This window comes from Otolemur garnettii, unplaced genomic scaffold (genome assembly GCF_000181295.1).
Source record: "Otolemur garnettii isolate 467f Iridium unplaced genomic scaffold, OtoGar3 scaffold00026, whole genome shotgun sequence".
In the NCBI taxonomy this organism is placed as follows: Eukaryota; Metazoa; Chordata; class Mammalia; order Primates; family Galagidae; genus Otolemur; species Otolemur garnettii.
Window position 1 is genome coordinate 1,544,573 of NW_003852421.1, and position 19,150 is coordinate 1,563,722.

The window sequence follows — 19,150 nt, forward strand, 5'->3', positions numbered from 1 at the left end:
AATTAATAGTGAAATAATTAATAAAATATAAAAACAACAGAGAAAATCAATAGAACCAAAAAAATCAACAAAATTGACAATCTTTAGTTAAACTGACCAAGAAATAAAGACTCAATTGCTAAAATCAGTAAGATTTTATAATTCATTTAAAAATCATTTTGTTAATGCATAAGAGGAAGCATTACTATTAATTTTACAGAAATGAAAATAATTTAAGACAACATTATGAACAATTATACACAGTACAATTAGTTAACAGATGAAAAAGTAAAATTAGATAACATAGATGAAAAGGCAAAATTCCAAGAGAGACAAAAACTTCTAGAACTGACTCAAGAAGAAGTAGAAAATCTTAATAAGCTCATAATTAGCAAAGAGATAAATTAGCAATCAAAAATTTCTCACAACAAAATCTCAGAACTGGATGATTTTACTGCTGAATCCTATCAAAAATTTCAATAAGTATAAACATCATTTCTTCACAAACTCTTACAAAAAATAAAAGAAAGGGTAATACTTCCTAATTCATTCCATCAGGCCAGTACTACTCTGATGCCAAAACAAAGACATCAATCAAAAAGGGAGAAAACTACATATTAATATTTTTTATTGCCAGATCCAATGGTGCATGCCTGTAATCCTAGCACTCTGGGAGACTGAGGTGGGAGGGATTACTTGAGCTCAGGAGTTTAACACTGCCTGAGCAAGAGTGATGCCCCATTTCTATGGGGAAAAAATAGAAAAAATTATCTGGGTGTGGTAGCATGCACCCATAGTTTTAGCTACTATGGACAGAGTCAAGAGGATCACTTGAACCCAGCAGGGCAAGGTTGCACTGAGCTATGATCACACTACTGCACTCTAGGCAGGGCAACAGTGAGACTCTGTCTCAAAAACATATATATTTCTTATAAATATATATAAAACTTCTTAGTCAAATACTAGCATACTGAATCCAATAATATTAAAAAGATTGTAGAGCAAAACCAAGTGGGATTTATCCTAGGAATACAATATTGATTCAACAAAATCAAATTATGAATAAGCCATATTAAAGAATGAAGGAGAAACTGCACAATCTTTTCAAGAGGTGTCAAAAAAATAACAAAATTCGTATTTTTTCATTAAAAAAATAAGTATGCAACAAACTAGGAATAACAGATAAATTTCTCTACCTGATCAAAGGCATCAACAAAATTCCCAACACTAACACCATCCTAAATGATCAAAGACAAAAAGCTTTCATTATAAGATCAGGAGGAAAAGAAAAATGTCGGCTCTTGCCATTTCTACTTAACATTTTACTGGAGGTTCTAACTAGGGCAATTAGGGAAGATAATTAAAAAATATATTAAAAATATTAATATTGGAAAAAACAAGAAGTAAAACTATCTTTATTCACAGGTACCATGATCTTTTGTATAGAAAATTCTAACACATTCATATCAGAGTAAAAATTTTAGAAAAGTTGCAAAATGCACCTAAAGTGCATCATAAACAATAAAATACTTGGGAATACATTTAAATAAAAAGTGTGACACTTGTACACTGCAAACTATGAAATATCTTTGAAGAATAAAATTAGAGAAGACATAAATAAATAGAAACATATTCCATGCTCATGGATTGGAAATTTTAATATTGTTTAATATTAAACATTAATACAATATTTACAATATAAACAATTTAATATTAATATTGTTAAATATTGTTAATAGCAGTACTCCCTAAATTGATCTAGAAGTTCATAGAAATCCATATCAAAATCCTGTTTTTTTAAAATAGAAATAAGTGATCTGATTCAAAGATTCATATGGAAATACAAAGGGCCCAAAATAGCCAAAATAATATTAAAAAGGAAAATAAAATATAAGATTCATACTTCCAGATTTTAAAACTACTTATAAATGGCATAAGGATAGACATACAGATCAATGAAATAAAATTGAAAACCCAGAAATAAACCTTCATATTTATAGTAAATTTATTTTCAACAAGGGTACGAAAAACATTCAATAAGAAAATAAGTACATTTTTGACAAATAATAATTGGACAAATAGATATTCACAAGCACAATAATGACATCATACCCCAACATCACACCATATATAAAAAATTAACACAAAAAAGATCAAAGATCTAAATATAAAGCCTAAAACTGTAAAACTCTTAGAAGAATACATTGGAGTAAATGTTTATGATCTTGGATGAGACAATAGGTTCTTAGATATGATACCAAAAGCATAATTAACTGAAGAATAAAACAGATAAATGGTACTTCATCAAAATACAAAACATTTGTATTGCAAAGGACACTTAAGAAAGTGAACACACATCCTGCAGAATGTTAGAAACTACTTACAAATCATATATCTGATAAGAGATTATAATAAAAACACATCATATACAAAGACTTACAATTCAGCCAAAAAAAGATAAGATTAACCAATTTTAAAAGAGCTGAAGGATTGGGGTCAATATTTATCCAAAGAAAATACATAAGTAGCCAGTAAACACATGAAAAGATGTTCAAAATCAATAGTCATTAGGAAAATACAACTCAAAAAAACAATGAGGTATTACTTCACACCCACTAGAGTGGCAATGATCAAAAAAATAGACAATAATGATGCTGAAGATAATATGGAGAAATTGGAATCTTCATATACAGCTATTGGGAATGTTACAATCCTAACATTTGTATGCAACTACAAAAGACCCTGACTTGTCAAAACGAATGAGAAAAAGAAGAAAGCTGGAGCCATCATATTCCCTAACTGTAAAATATACGGCAAAGTTATAGTGATCAAAACATTGTAATACTGGCCTCAAAACACATATACACTATGGAACAGAATAAAGAGCCCAGAAATGAATTTATTTATTTGTGAGTAATTAATTTTTGACAAAGTTTCTAGAACACACAAGGGGGAAAGGATAGTTTCTTTAGTGAATGGTATTTGAAAAATTGTATATTTACACCCCAAGAAAGAAATTAAGCTCTTATTTCATACCACATACCCAAACCAACTGACAATGAATTAAAGACTTAAACATATGACCTGAAACTATAAAACTACTAAAAGAAAACACAAGGGAAAAGCTTTAAGACATTGGCCTGGACAATGATTTTTTCAGATACGATCACAAATTGTATCATAGACAGAAATATAAAAACTAGAATTAAAACTCCTGGAAGAAAACATAGAAAAAAATCTTTGGTACCTCATGTTAGGCAAAGATGATTTTAAATATAATATCCAAAAGCACCATTCAAGTCCAGGTGTGGTGGCTCATGCCTGTAATCCTAGCACTTAGGAGGCCGAGGCGGGTGGATTGCCTGAGCTCACAGGTTTGAGACCAGCTTGAGCCAGAGCAAGATTTCATCTCTAAAAATAGCTGGGCATTGTGGCAGGCACCTGTAGTCTCAGCTACTTGGGAGGGTGAGGCAAGAGAATCATTAAGCTCAAGAGTTTGAGATTGCTGTGAACTATAATACTCTACCGAGGGTGACAAAATAAGACTGTCTCTCAAAAAAAAAAAAAAAAAAAAAAGTACCACCCACAAATAAAAGATTGATAAGTTGGACTTTACCAAAATTAAAAATATTATCAATAAAATAAAAAGATAAGCTTCTGACTGGATTAAAAAAATTGTATATCATATGTAAAGACAAAGGACTTGAATCTCCTCATTTTTTTAACTCAAAAATAAGAATATAGTCTGGGTGTGGTGGCTTACCCCTCTAATCCTGGCACTCTGGGAGGTTGAGACGGAAGGATAACTTAAGGCCAAGAGATTAAAACCAGCCTGGGTAATACTGAGAGCCTATCCCCTACAAAAAATAATTTTTTTCTAAAAATTAAGAACATATAACAACACAATTTATAAATGAACAAAAGTTCTAAACAGCACTTTACCAAAGAAGATGGCAAATAAGCATTCAAAATAAGTTCAACATCATTAGTCATTAGGTACTTGCATATTAAAACATCAGTGAGATACCATTACTTTCTTATTAGAATAACCAAAATTAAAATACTGGCTATAGCATATGCTGATGAGGATGTAAAACAGCTAGCTTTCTTACATACCATTTGTGGGAATGCCAAATGGTAAAGCCTCTCTGGAAAATAATTTGGTAAGCCAGGTGAGGTGGCTCATGACTATAATCCTAGCACTCTGGGAGTCTGAGGCAGGTGGATTGCTTGAGCTCATAAGTTCAAGACCAGCCTGAGCAAGAGTAAGACCCCATCTCTACTAAAAATAGAAAAACTGAGGCAAGAGGATAGGTTGAGCCCAAGAGTTGGAGGTTGCAGTGAGCTATGACGACACCATGACATTCTATCCAGGGCAACAGCTTGAGGATCTGTCGAAAGAAAGGAAGGAAGGAAGGAAGGAAGGATTTGGTAGTATCTTATAAAAATAAATATACACTTAACATATAATTCAGCAATCCCACTGCTAGGTGTTTACTCTAGAGCAGTGGTTCTCTCTAGTGGTACCCTAGACCACTGTTCCTAATGCCGCAACCCTTTAATACAGTTCAAAGGGGTCATGACCCACAGGTTGAGAACTGCCCTAGAGAAATGAAAGCATAGATTTACAAAAACCTATATGCATTTTCTATAGCAGTCCTATTTAGACAACCTACATGTTTTTCTACCAATTAATGAATTAGAAAGCTTGTAGTAAACCCATTGATTGGAATACTACTCAAAAATAAAAACAAGAAATTACTAATACATACACAAAACAACAAATTAAATTGTAAACAAATTTTGCTAAGTAAAAGAAATGACAACCAAAGGGTACACGTTTATATTGCTGTACATTATTGTATTCTATTCATATGACCATCTGGAGAAGGCAAAATCATGTGGAAGGAAAACAAACCAGAAGTTTTTGGCACTGAACGTAGGGGAGGGCACAGTTAACTACCACGAGGAGCAATAGAAGTGAATTTTATTGAGTAGCAGAACCATTCAAAATCATAATGTGGGGTGGATACTTGACTCTATTTGTCAAAACTCATAAAACTGTACACCACAAAGAGTGATCTTTACTGTACGTAAATTTAAAAGATATCAACCATAATATGGGAGAAACCCAAAATGGAATACAAACTGTAGCAAATGAACTTAACTATATTAAGAATAGAATAACCCCACTGTAGGAAAGCAAGAAGAAAAAAACTAGCCACTTTGGTAAATAGCATTTTGAGTGTGTATTGTAAGGCTAAAATGCATTATATGTATCTTTATACACATACTGCTTAGTATATGACTAGTATGCATATAATACTAGGGTTGAACAAACAAGTAAATATATTTTAATTAATAAGAGCTTCTCAGGGTTAGAAAAAAATGTTAAACATAAGGAAAGATGAAGATTAGAATAAACCCAACCTTCTCAGGGTTAGAAATAAATGCTAAACATAAGGAAAGAGGAAGATTAGAATTAACTCTGGAGCGTGAATTGGAGTCGGAAATATCATTATAAACTCAGGTTTCTTTTCTTTTCTTCTCTTTTTTGCAGTTTTTGGCCGGGGCTGGGTTTGAACCCACCACCTCCGGTATATGCAGCTGGCGCCCTACTCCTTTGAGCCACGGGTACCCTGAACTCACAGTTTTTACAAGTGTCCTTATGGCAAAAGGATGTTTTTCCTTCCGGGTAGATGCCCAGTACTGGGATTGCAGGATCAAATCAGAGGTCTAGCTTGAGTTCTTTGAGGGTTCTCCATACCTCCTCCCAAAAAGGTTGTATTAGTTTATAGTCCTACCAGCAATGTAAAAGTGTCCTTTTCTCTCCACATCCATGCCAGCATTTGCTATTTTGAGATTTTGTGATGTGGGCCATTCTCATTGGAGTTAGATGATATCTCAGGATGGTTTTGATTTGCACTTCTCTATAATTAGGGACAATGAGCATTTTTTCATATGTGTACTAGACATTTGTCTGTCTTCTTTAGAGAAGGTCCTATTTATCTTTCTTGCTCATTGATAGATACATGGGATTGTTGGCTTTTTTCATGTGGATTAATTTGAGTTCTCTGTAGATCCTAGTTATCAAGCTTTTGTTGGATTCAAAATATGCAAATATTTTGTGTAGGTTGTCTATTTGCTTTGGTTGTTTCCTCAACTGTACAGAAGCTTTTCAGTTTCATTAAATCCCATTTGTTTATTTTTATTGTTGCAATTGCCACGGAAGTCTTCTTCATAAAGTCTTTTGCCCAGCTGATATCGTCAAGTGTTTTTTCCTGTGCTTTCTTTGAGGATTTTTATCATTTCATGCCTTAAATTTAGGTCTTTGCCCATCTCAAATCAATTTTTGTGAGTGGAGAAAGCTGCATGTCCAGTTTCAGTCTTTTACATGTGGATATCCAGTTCTCCCAGCTGGAGATAAATATTTATTGAATAGGGCTTCTTTCCCCCAAGGTATGCTCTTGTTTGGTTTATTGAAGATTAGGTAGCTGTAAGATGTTAGTTTCATTTCCTGGTTTTCTATTAGATTCCAAATGTCTGTGTTTCTATTTTTGCACCAATAACATGCCATTTTGACCACTACAGCCTTGTAGTACAGCCTAAAATTTGGTATGCTGATGCCCCTGGCTTTGTTTTTATCACTAAGAACTGCCTTAGCTATACAGGGTTCCATACAAAATGCAAAATCATTCTTCCCAAGTCTTGAAGTTACAATGTTGGTATTTTAATAGAGATGGCATTGAATCTCTAGAAACTCTGGGTTTTTAAACAAATATTAAGTGTTTGTGTTTGCACAGACATGTATTTCCAAGTTCTGTTCTGCTAAGAGGACACAGAAGTAATAGCACCCAGAAAGCAATGAGCACACTTATTGCCTGATCTTGGTGTCTAAATACCAATCTCCAATAAATAGTAACCAGGGCTTCTGTGTGAGAGGTTTATTCTAGGGCTGAAGTGGAGAAAACACAAGATGAACCTGGAGCATTACCTGGTACCAGAAAGTATAAAAATGCTCAAAAGGGTGAGGGCACATGGAAAGAGCACAGGAGCCAACTTTTAAGAGTTCCCAATGGCCAGGAAAAAATGAGCAATAAAATAAAAAATGGTGCTACTGGATTATAGCCCATAGATTAAAGCAAATATCCTTGAGTCCATATTAGTATCAATAAATAAGTGAATAAACATAGACCAGGGCAGTGCCTGTGGTTCAAAGGAGTAAGGTCCTGGCCCCATATGCTAAAGGTGGCAGGTTCAAACCCAGCCCCAGCCAAAAACTGAAAAAACAAACAAAAAAAAAACCACATAAACTAAGTATGGTGGCTCACACCTGTATTCACAGCATTTTGACAGGGTAAAGCAGGAGGATCCCTTAAGACCCAGAGTTCAGGACCACTCTGGGCAACAGAATAAGACCCCATCTCTACAAAAAAAAAAAAAATTGAAGAGCCAGTTGTGATGCCTGGTGCCTGTACTCCTAGCTACTCAGGAGGCTGAGGCAGGATGATCATTTGAGACAAAGAAGGAGTTCGAGGCTGCAGTAAGCTATGATCTTGCCTCTATACTCCACCCTAGGTGACAGAGCAAGACTGTCTCAAAAATAAACAAACAAACAAATGGGGAAAGTGTTTTCCTTACAGAATAATTTCAAATAATAAATGTAGATGAATGAGGGAAACACAAAATCACTATTAGAATGCAACTAGTACTAATTGTTGCAAAGAGATCTACCAATATTGGAATGCTAAAATTAGTGGGCAAATGTTTTAGAAGAAAAAGAATATTTGCATAGCCTCAAAGTATCTTACCCATCTATTAATCACATTGGGGAAAATAGTTAAGAAATCCATCATGCATCATCTTTAATAACAAAAAAAAGACATCGATATTATGTAACCCCTAATAGGATAGGCTGAGAAGGGCACATCACTTCTGTGATAGTCTTACCAAAAATGAATAAATTCGACATTAGAAAATGTCAGAAAATACAAATTTAGGTAAATTCTACAAAATAGCCAATACTTTCCAAAAGTGTCAAAGTCATGATAGACAAAGACTAAGGAATGCTCAGAGATTGAAACAGACTAAGGAGACATGACCATTCAATGCAGTGGGGGACCCATGAATCTTAGAACAGAAAAAAGACATTAGTGAAAAAAATTTAAACTATAATGAAACATCACTGCACACTCACTAGAATGGCTAAAATCCCAAAGACTAATAATACCAAATGTTGGCAAAGATATAGAGAAAATGGAATCCTCATATACTTGCAATTTTTGGTGGTAATGTAAAATGGTACAGGTATTGATTCAGCCACTTACTGATACTGGAAAGTAACATTTTCCCTATTGAAAAATAGTGTGGCAACAGTTTCCTGGAAAGTTAAACATATGCTTAACATGCAATTCAGCAATTCCACTCCTAGGTATCTACCCAAAAGAAATAAAAATACATCCACATAAAGACTTGCACATGAATGTAGCATCATTATTTATAATAGCTTCAAACTGGAAACAACCCAAATGTCTGTCAACTGGAAATGAACAAACAAAATGTGGCACATGCATGCATCAGATTACTACTCCAACAATAAAAAGAAACTACTAATCCCAGCTACAATATGGATGAACTTCAGAAACGTTATGCTAAGTAAAAGAAACCACACACAGAGCACCTACTGCATAATTCCATTTGTATAAACTGTCCATGAAAGGCAAATCTGTAGAGATGAAAAGCAGATCGGCAGTTGCCAGGGAATCATACTGGCTCTACCTACTGATATTGCCCTGGTCATCCCCCACCTGCCTTATCACCAGAGTCTCCAGATAAGTCTTTCTGCTCTACCTTTGGCCCCCTATTATCTATTCTCAGCACAGCTCAACCTGAAGCCAGATCATCTTACTGCTCTCTTAGGATTCACCAATGATTCTCATTTCATTGACAGTAAAACTCAAACTCCTTAGGAACGTCTTGGGACTTATGATGTTCCACTCACTCTGGCCTTCTTGCATTTCTCAACTAGGCCAGGCCCACTTCCACCCTGGGACCTCTACTCCAGCCCTTCCTCCCACCTGCCATGCTCTTTCTGGGCTCTCCAAGCTCCTTGGAATCTTTGCTCAAATTCCCCCTTCTCAGTGAGCCTTTACCCTGCTGTTTCTACTTAATACTAAAACCCACTGCCCACATCCCAGAATTCCTTATCTATTTATGTCTTTTGTTCCTTAACACCACTTTCCAATATACCAGATAATTTACTCCTTACATTTACTGTTTATTGTCATAATTCTTCCCTTAGTCTGTTTTGTTTACTGATGTGTCCCCAAACACCTAAAACAGGGCTTGGCAGGGTGGTGCCTGTGGCTTAGTAGGTAGGACGCTGGCCTCATATACCAAGGGTGGCAGGTTCAAACCTGGCCCAGCCAACTGCAACAAAAAATAGCCAGGTTTTGTGGCAGGCACCTGTAGCCCCAGTCTCTTGGGAGGCTGAGATAAGAGAATCGCCTAAGCCCAGGATTTGGAGGTTGCTGTGAGCTATGACGCCCTAGCACTCTACCGAGGTCGATAAAGTAAGACTATCTCTAAAAGAACAGGGCTTGGCATGTAGTAAGGGCTAAATAAATATTTGTTGTAATGAATGAATAATGAGGTTAAGACAAGTAACTATGTGGCTCGGCACCTGTAGCTCAATGAGTAGGGCACCAGCCACATACACTGAAGCTGGTGGGTTCCAGCCCAGCCCAAGCCTGCTAAACAACAATAATAACTGCAACCAAAAAATAGCCAGGCATTGTGGTGGGCACCTGTAGTCTCAGCTACTTGGGAGACTGAGAGAAGAGAATCACTTGAGCCCAAGAGTTTGAGGTGGCTGTGAGCTGTGACATTACAGCACTCTACAGAAGGTGACATAGTGAGACTCTGTATATATATAAAAAAAAAAAAAGACAAGTAACTATAGTACAGTTGTGTTAGTATTTCCAGTTAAAAGCCATTGGTATCAACAGCCATCTGAATCGGTAGAGATCCTTTGCGCAAAAAACTAGAGTTCTAGAATTCTGGCCAGGAAATAACAGCATTCACTTAGGGCCACTGCTAACTCATGAAGTACCTTTGTATGTATTAGGAAAAATGTCCCTTCCTCCTGGCAGATGCAGCTCTGCACCAAGGTAAAGACTTGGCAATCAGACTTTATCACTCCAAACTCCCTGGCTGAATGATGTTACCCTGTGTACACCTTGCCCCATTGTGCTTGGTGGCCCTGCATCCACACATAGACTTTCAGAATTGGTGGGTACTCAAAGCTCTCTGTCCTCTCCCACAGCTATGTCTGGGGTCTTCTGCACAAACTTCCTACTCCCTGGTATTTGGCCCTTCTGAGCTAACCCTGCACCCTCTCTGGAGCCTGATTGCTCAGACATGCCCAGGCCCTGGGGTAACTCTTAGCACTGAAGTTGGTGCTTCCTCCTTGCTCACTCTTGCAGTTTACAAATCCTTGCCCAGCACACTGTCTCGGAATTCTATTTGCTCTATTCTTCATATTGACAGTCCCCCTGTCCCTTTTTCCATATTAACCTTCCTTCCCAAAACCCAGTCTAAGCCCAGCCCTGGGCTTCCTGCTTGCCTTAAAGGAATATCCAGGCTGCACTAAACACCCCCACTACCTTTTCTCCCCCATGGTCTTCAAGCTGTGCTCCAGAACCCTCAGGACCACTGCCCAGAGCTACGAGGAATTGGAGGGAGGGAGAAGAGAGACTTGGGGTCCAGGGCACAGAGTCTCTCAGCCTCACTTCAACAAAAACACCTCTGCTCACAGCATTTGTAGCTTCAAAGTATAATTTTTGCCTAGGAAAAAAGTTATATGTTTAAATATCAGAATATAAATATTGTATGCCTTGAGGATAGATAGAAATTTTAACATGGAAAAACTTTAAGCAGTAGTCATTTCCCACTTACTGGGGTAAAAGAATTTTAATAGACAGCCTATAAAATGTTTGCTTTTCAGTAATGGAATTACCTGGTGAGCCCTTCTGGATTAAAAGGCTGCAAAAATGCATGCCCTTGGTAACTTGCTATCTTGTATTATAAACCAGCTTAAAGTTCAGGCAAATCTACCACAGAAAATGACTTCGATTTTAAAAGCTCGATCTCTAGCTGTTCTTTCTGAAAATAATTATATAGCAGGGCCAGAAATTCTTTAATCTAAGTATTCACTTCCTAATTTATCGGTTCTGGAAGTTCCCATCTTGTTATGCTTAATGGAGTGTAACCATATTTACATGGGACCCAAATGTGAATGATGAGAGTGACTGATAGTGAGTCATATTCCTACTTGCCCATGGGAGAGGATGACTAGCCTGCAGACCCTCAGGAAGAGATAGAGTTGGAGAAACAGAGAATGAGAATTACAGAAGCCTCTAAAAATGACATTTTAACTCAACACCAAAAAAACCCAAACAACTGAGTTTCAAAATGGGCATAGGACTTGAATAGGCATTTCCCCAAAGAAAATAAACAAATAGCCAATAAGCACATGAAAAGGTGTGCAACATCACTAGTCACTAGGGAATTGCAAATCAAAACACAGCACCCCTCAGGATGGCTATTACTAAAAAACAGAAAATAAGTGTTGGCAAGGATGCAGAGAAGTTGAAACCCTTGTGCACTGTTGATGGCAAAGTAAAATGGTGCAGCTGCTGTGAAAAATGGCATGGCAGGGCCTCCCAAAATTAGAAATAGAATAATTACCACACCGGACAAGGATGCCTGGCTCATGGTATTTTGTCCCAAGTTTCAAGGAGAAGCAGATATTTTTAAAACCCGGGCTACTGTGTCATCAAAGATGTAAACAAATGCCTTACAGAAGTGGACACTTGCATGACGTTCTGTAAGACAATGTGGGAAAATGAATGAAAAGTCTTATGTCCAGGCAACGATTCCACTTCTAGGCATTTCTCCTCAAGCAATAACCATAGATGCCCATGAGATGTACCCTTGAGGATGAACACCTGTTTAAATATCAAACAACTGGAAACAACTTAAATGTACCAAAGTGGGGCCTGGTGAAATAGTGTTAACACTACAACCATACAATAAATGCAAACTATATTGTCAAAGAATGTGTAGTGGCCTGAGAAAATGTTCTCAATACTAAAGGTTAAAAAAGCAAGTTACAGAACAGCAAGTCCAGAATCCATACTTGTTATGTACGTGATATATGTGTAAATATGTAAAGAGAGAGGGGGCTAATACAGGTGAATTCAGCATCATCTTTCTATTTCTTTATTTTCCAAACAATCTACTGTACATATATCTCGTTTATGTGATCAGAAATTAAAACATTCTATAAATATTTTTAAGTTAAATTGGAGACTCCTCAACTTCTAGTTGAAGAACACTGGGCCTGGGTGACATTGAAATTTTTCCTTCACAGTCTGTCACCAAAAAGGGATGTAAAACTGCCACTTTCGTGTTGTCCTAAACCAGGCTTTAGTGTCAAACATCAGACTGGGAGAGTTTAAAATGTTTAAGAGAATAAATTTTCAACCTCTTCGGAAGCACCATTTGCATGCAAGCCATTGATATGTTAATTTATAGTCATTTTCTTATTCATCTCAACCAGTCACCCAAGGTTCTCATCAACAAATAATCCAGGACGGGGGTGGGGCACCGGAGGGTCGGCTGAAGGACCCGAAGGGCCCCGCAAGCTGAAAACAGCTACTTTTCCTTTCGCATCAATCCTGCGGTCCGACCTTTCATTCAGATTCCCATTTTTCCCTATTCTATCGTCCAAGCACGCTGTAAATTGATCTGTTTGCCTTAGTGCCCCGTTTGGGCTTCTGCTGGGAATTTGTATTTTTTAAATTGTCATGACATCCACGTGGCTTGAATTTGGGTGCTGCATTATGGAAAGCCTTGGGGTACTGTAACTGAAATGCCAGCTTGGTGACCCAAGAAGGGGACCAGCAGGACCCGGTCGGACGCGGGGCTGTGTCGGCCCCGCCAGCGGCTCCCTCGGGCGCTCTGAGCTCGCAGGGTCCCCGAGCACTGCCTGAAAGGTCGCGACAAACACTCACACCCTGCTCTTTGCTCAACTCAAGGAAGATCAGGTGGCAGCCAGATCGCTGCCACCGATGCGGGGAATTCAGTTAGGTCGGAGGAGAGACCAGCGCGCCCACCTCCGCGCTGACCCGCCGCCCGCCCAGACCCTTCCGGCGCTCTGGGCTGTTCAAAACTTTAGCCACATGGACTTCAAAAAGGGCAAACCCATGTGGCCGTATGCATGGCTAGAAATGTGTACAACATTCAGTGAGGGAAAAAAGAAGGAAAGGTTACTCCGGGAGAAAGTGTCATCAAGCTGCTGGGCCCTGTTGTCTAGGGCAGGAAGTGTGACGTGGCATTTCTTAGAGGATAGCCCTGCTCTCCAGTCCTCATTAAGAGCAAAGAGAACGGATACATTAAAGTTGGCTCCACCACTGGGGTCTGCTCCTGGCCCCTCGGCCTTGGGCCCCACCCACCAGGGGTTTCCCTTGTATGGGGGCCCTGGGGATGGGGGGGTGGGGAACTGCTCCTGGCCCCACCCACCTGGGACTCCACCCTCCTGGGCAACTTTCCCAGGGACTTCCGGGCTTCCTGCCCGTGGTCCCCCTGCCTACACCTAAAACAGGGTTCTAGCCACGCCTACAGTAAAGTCTTCTCTGTGTCCCCCACGCCTTCGGGATGGTTCCTGTTCTCAGAATGGTGTGCAAGCCCTTTCCTGACCTCATGCACCTACCACGCAGGACTTCGGTGGGGAACAGACCTTTCAGCCAGATTTCCTACCTCTGCACGTGCCTGGGGTGCCCTTCTCCCCTCTAGCTGCCTAACAAACTTGTAAGCCAGCTTGAAGACCAGCTCAGAAATCACCCTCCAAATGACTCGGCCTGCTATCCATGCTTGGCTGCTCCCACCGTTTGTGCCTTTGTACCAGGAGCCAAAGGGGATACACACCTGCCTCTTTGAACTCAAAAATCAAAAAGGTCTGAATTTTAATTCTGGCTCTACCTACCAGCTGGTTGTCTTGGGTACATTAACCTTGCAAAGAAAGCCTCATGTTCCTCCCCTGCAGAATATGGGTGGTAAAATGTACTCCTTGGAGCTCTTTGGGAAAATGAGAAGCTGCTTTCACCCTCTCCCTACCCGTGAGACTCTCAAAGTCTTATTCACATGCATCCCCCAAAGTTATTAGGAGCAGCAAAGATGCTTTGCACCCTACCGGAGATGGGTGTAGAAAGCTTTCCCTCTTCCCTACCCTCCCACCCCCTTTCCAGGCTCTCTGGTTTCCCCTCTTTTCCTCCTGCCTCCTCAGCTGACACAAGTCACCAGGACCCCACCTTCCAGGGACATCCAGAGATAGGTCAGGGATCAGCAGGAAGTGAGAGGAGAGTGAATGAGCTTTGGACACAAAGCATGATGATTTGGGTGACACTTGACTAACATTAGTTGCAGAAACTAAAGGATGCACTTGTCGACAAAACAACCAGACATCCTGCCAGTCATGGGCTTTGGTATCCTGCCAGTCGGTGGATACAGCAGGGCAGCCAGGGGAGCTCTCCCAGCAATGCCTTACTAAGTGCATAAGCCATGGAGGTATGGGGAGGGGGTGCCCGCTAAACCCCTTCACACTCCCCAGAAGGTCAGCTTGGCCCTCCCCAGATGGAAGGCAGGAGCAAAGTCATCCGAAAGGGCCACTTCAGATTCAACCCTGGCCCAGTTTCCCTCTGCCACTCAGAGCTCTGCTTTCTTCTGCAGAAATCCCAGCAAGGAATGTTCTCACTTGCATGTAGGCAGGGGGAAGACCCGGGTGAGTTGACTCATCCAGCCATGCCCAATAACAAAATCATAGAAATTGGCTGATGTATTCCTCTTCTGTCAGGCACTGGGGACAAAGTTCTGGCCACCTATCTACAATAAGGATTTTTTTTTTTTTTTTTTTTTTTTTACTGCAAATGCCATAAAGGAGGCAGGGCTTAAAGTTTATTTTGGGGGTGGTAAGGCAGCCCTTTACCCAGACCCCTCTCCTTTCTTCAGGGTTTAGGCTTTCACTAACTGAGGCAAACTCCATGGCTCCCTAGGCTCCGCTCTGCCACCCACTCCTAGGAAGTGACTGTGCCCCCGGCTCCCTACGCCCCTTTCCTCCCCCAGAAGGGACTGGCGGGATCAGTGACTTCTGGCTCTATGAGGGTGATCACCTGTCTGGGACTCCATGAATCCCCATCTCTTTCCCTTTCAGATCTGGGCCTGTCCCAGACATTGTACAGCCTTTATCTGCCTCCAGGTGACATCACCGCATGTCCTAAGGGGTTTTCAACTATTGTTAAGACTACAACTGCACTCTCTCCCTTCTCTCACAATGGCACAATTGGGCAGCCTTGTGGGCTCTTGGCTATTGAAAATATAACAGAGCCGTGTCTTACAGCAAGAAATCAACATGATGGATAATAGGTAGGAAAAGGAGCCTGCACAGAATAAGGGAAGGCCCCGGTCAGTCTAATTTTCATTGACCCAGTTTCATTTCTCAAAGCGGAGTACAGAGAGAGAGTGACTGACCTCCATATCCAAAAAGCTTCACTCTATAGTGCAAATGAAGCCACGGACTGTCTTTTCTCTTCTGCCACAACCCAGGGATGTTAACTCAAATGAACGGTGTCATAGAGAATTCTCCACCTTAGGAAGCAGCAGGTGAGTTAGCTAGTCACTTAAGACAGGTGATTTTCATGTATATAATGGAAAAACTCACTCTATCCGATTCTTATGACAGACTTTAATGGGTAAGGAAGGGAGGCATTGTGGAGTGGTAAATGGAGCCAATCGTTCTTGGATTTGGCCTCCATGTTGCACAAGCATCAGCTCCAACAAGCGGAAGAGCGGTCCTGAGGTGTGGCTAGACTCCTCAGAGGCCCTCAGTCCCATGAACAGTCACCATGCATTGCGAAACTGTGGAAAGAATGTCTGAATGATTTTAAGAGTTTCGGGTTGACTAATAAAGCCGTAAATTCTATTATGTAGGCAGTGAGTGAGGATGGCTGCATTAGCACACCCTGAGGAGGAAATTAAAGCATTCATCAAGGGCTTCTGAGAGACACTGATTCAGGAAGGAGTGGAGGAACAGATTGAATTTGCCACCAGAGACCAAGGTAAGGAGGGTATGGAAGGGCCAGGAAGTTAAGACTTTTGAGAAGCTTCCGGAAATATTATGAGTGGTGAAAAATTTGAGCAATTAGTTTTTCAATATGATACCTCCATGGAACAAAAACTGCTCTGTCTCCCCAAACCTTAGGTAGAGTCTGTTACACACACGAAAGCTTTGGTGACTTGTTTTCCTAGCTGAGAGCAGGGGGAGTTGTGAAAATTAATAAAATAGCTGAATTTCTCATCTGAGTCGAGGCACTGGGGAGCATGGGACGGTATGGAAGTAAGTCCTAAGATCCCCAGTGACATGAGCAGATAAGTCTTCAAAACTCTCCATAAATCTTGAAGAAAGCCTTAGACATTCTGTAATCTGTACAATAAGAAGCCAAACTCATTTCTTTCATAAGGGTCATTGTAACTCAGGTAATATCTGGGTTATATATGTAACGGGAATTGAATTTCCATTGCAATTATGCCAATGTTTCTGATTTTTATACAGGGATGTAAAAAAAAAAAAAAAGCACAGCTATTGAAGTCTGAATCTGTGGTATTTCAATCTGCTAGCACCCAAGATCACTTGCAGCATGCAGGATTCCATTCTATGTTCTTTGGAGGGGGGGCTTCCAAACCATCTAAGGGGAAGGTTCGGCCACTATCATTCCCAGTCCATGCAGACTGATGGGTGGCCCTGGTGTGCTCGGCCAGCATGCATTTTATGCCACATGGATCTTAACACAGATATTCAATAGCACCCAATCTGGTCTATTCCATGTTCAATAAAAAGAATCCATGACATGTTTGGATGTTGTGGCAATATCACATTGCCCTGGAAAGTGTCTAAATTCTTAATCTCTCTTGCTATATTCACCTCATTACAGATCTGTACCCATTCATAGATGGACACTGTTTTGGACACCATAGTCTGCCACAGGACATTCAAATAAATACAAAATTTTTGCTCTCAGGAAGCTTAGAAACTTTCCATTAAACTAATATGCATGAAAACATGTTCACTCTGAGAGAAAGCAATCATAAAATCTACTTACAAGACAGATATAATTAATTTCAAAGTGAATTAAATAACACAAGTTAGGGGTTTAAGAAAGGAAGCCATTTGGGCAAACTATAAGGTTCAGAAAGGAAGAAAGAAAAAAATTACGTTGTGAGGATGGAGCAAAAGAGAGGTGTGTGAAGGGGAGAGACCTTGAACAGGATCCTGACGGCTGTTAAGGATCAGGATAGTTACATCTCACCACAAAGATGATAAGTGTATGAAGTCATGGATTTGCTAATTAGCTCAATTTAGCTATATCATAATAGATATGTATTTCAAAACAACACATTGTACACAATAAATAGATACAAATTTTGATTTCTGAACTTTAAAATTTTTTACATGAACCCAAAACCCTGCCAGAAAAATCAAGATAGTTATAGAGAAGTCAAAAATATATGAAGAAAGGCAGGGAATATTTGCACCAGAATGTTTATTGCAGCTCAATTCATAATTGCTAAGTCATGGAAGAAACTCAAGTGCCCATCAATCCACAAATAGATTAATAAATTATGGTATATGTACACCATGGAATATTATGCAGCTTTAAAAAAAGATGGAGACTTTACCGCTTTTATATTTACATGGATGGAGTTGGAACATATTCTTAGCAAAGTATCTCAACAATGGAAGAAAAAGTATCCAATGTATTCAACCCTATTATGAAACAATTTTAGCCCAAGAATATGGGGAAAGGGGAGAGGGAAGGGAGGGGAGTGAGGAGGATGGGTGGAGGGAGGGCGATTGGTGGGATCACGTCTATGGTTTATCCTATGGGGGTACATGTGAGTCTTTCCAAATGTAGAATATAAATGTCTTAACACAATAACTAAGAAAACGACATGAAGGCTATGTTAACCAGATGGATGAAAGTATTTCAAACTGTATATAGAAACAACACACTGTACCCCATGATAGCATTAATGTACACAGCTACGATTTAATAAAAAAAAAAAAAAAGAATGGAAGAAAAAGTGCCCAATGTACTCAGATCTACTATGAAACCAATATATAAGCATCCACACTTCCATATGAAAGCTACAACACAAATACAACTCAGAATGAAGGGGAAAGAGGAGGGATGGGAGGGGGGAGGATGAGTGGAAGGAGGGTAATTGGCGGGACCACACCTATGGTACATTTTACAAGGGTACATGTCAAATCTCCTAAGTGTAGAGTATAAATAAATGTCTTAACACAATAATTAAGAAAGTGGGGTGAAGGCTATGTTAACCAGTTAGATGAAAGTATTTCAAATTGTATGTAAAATCAGCACATTATACCCCATAAATACATTAATGTACACAGCTATGATTTAATTTAAAAAAAAAAAGAAAGAAAGAAAAGAAAGGCAGGGAAGCCCTAACTTCCTTAGTGAATTTAAAGAACAGTGCAGATCTGTTTGTCAGGAAAAAGAGAATTGCTTCAGAAAAGTAATGGGAATGGGCAGGTTAGGGTCAGAATGCAGAATATTTTTTTAAATGTTCATGTGTATATGACTGTACATGTGTGTAAATAAACAGGTATAGACATAGAGATACAGATATAAATAACATCCTCATTAATAAATTCAAGGTCATAACTCACTAGGTTTTTTAAATTAAACACTGAACTCTAACAAATTAAATTTCAATATTAAAGTTTTATATAACATGAAGAGAAATCCTTGTTTCCTACAAAAAGTAGTGTTTCCCCCTTCCCAGGTGGGCTAAGGGACAGGGAATGGACAGAGATTATCTCTCTGTTGTGCAGAACATGACTACAAGTCCTGCAAGCTGGGGGGTAGAGGACAGAGTGTCTTCTTTAAAGCATGAGGGGGCATTCCAAACACCAAGGAGAGAGCAGAGCAGGAAGCCAATAGGACAACTACTTTAGAAGTCAAGAATGGAATTCAAGTATGTTAACTTAAGCAAAGGGGACAGAAACCAAAAGAACACCCAAATGAAC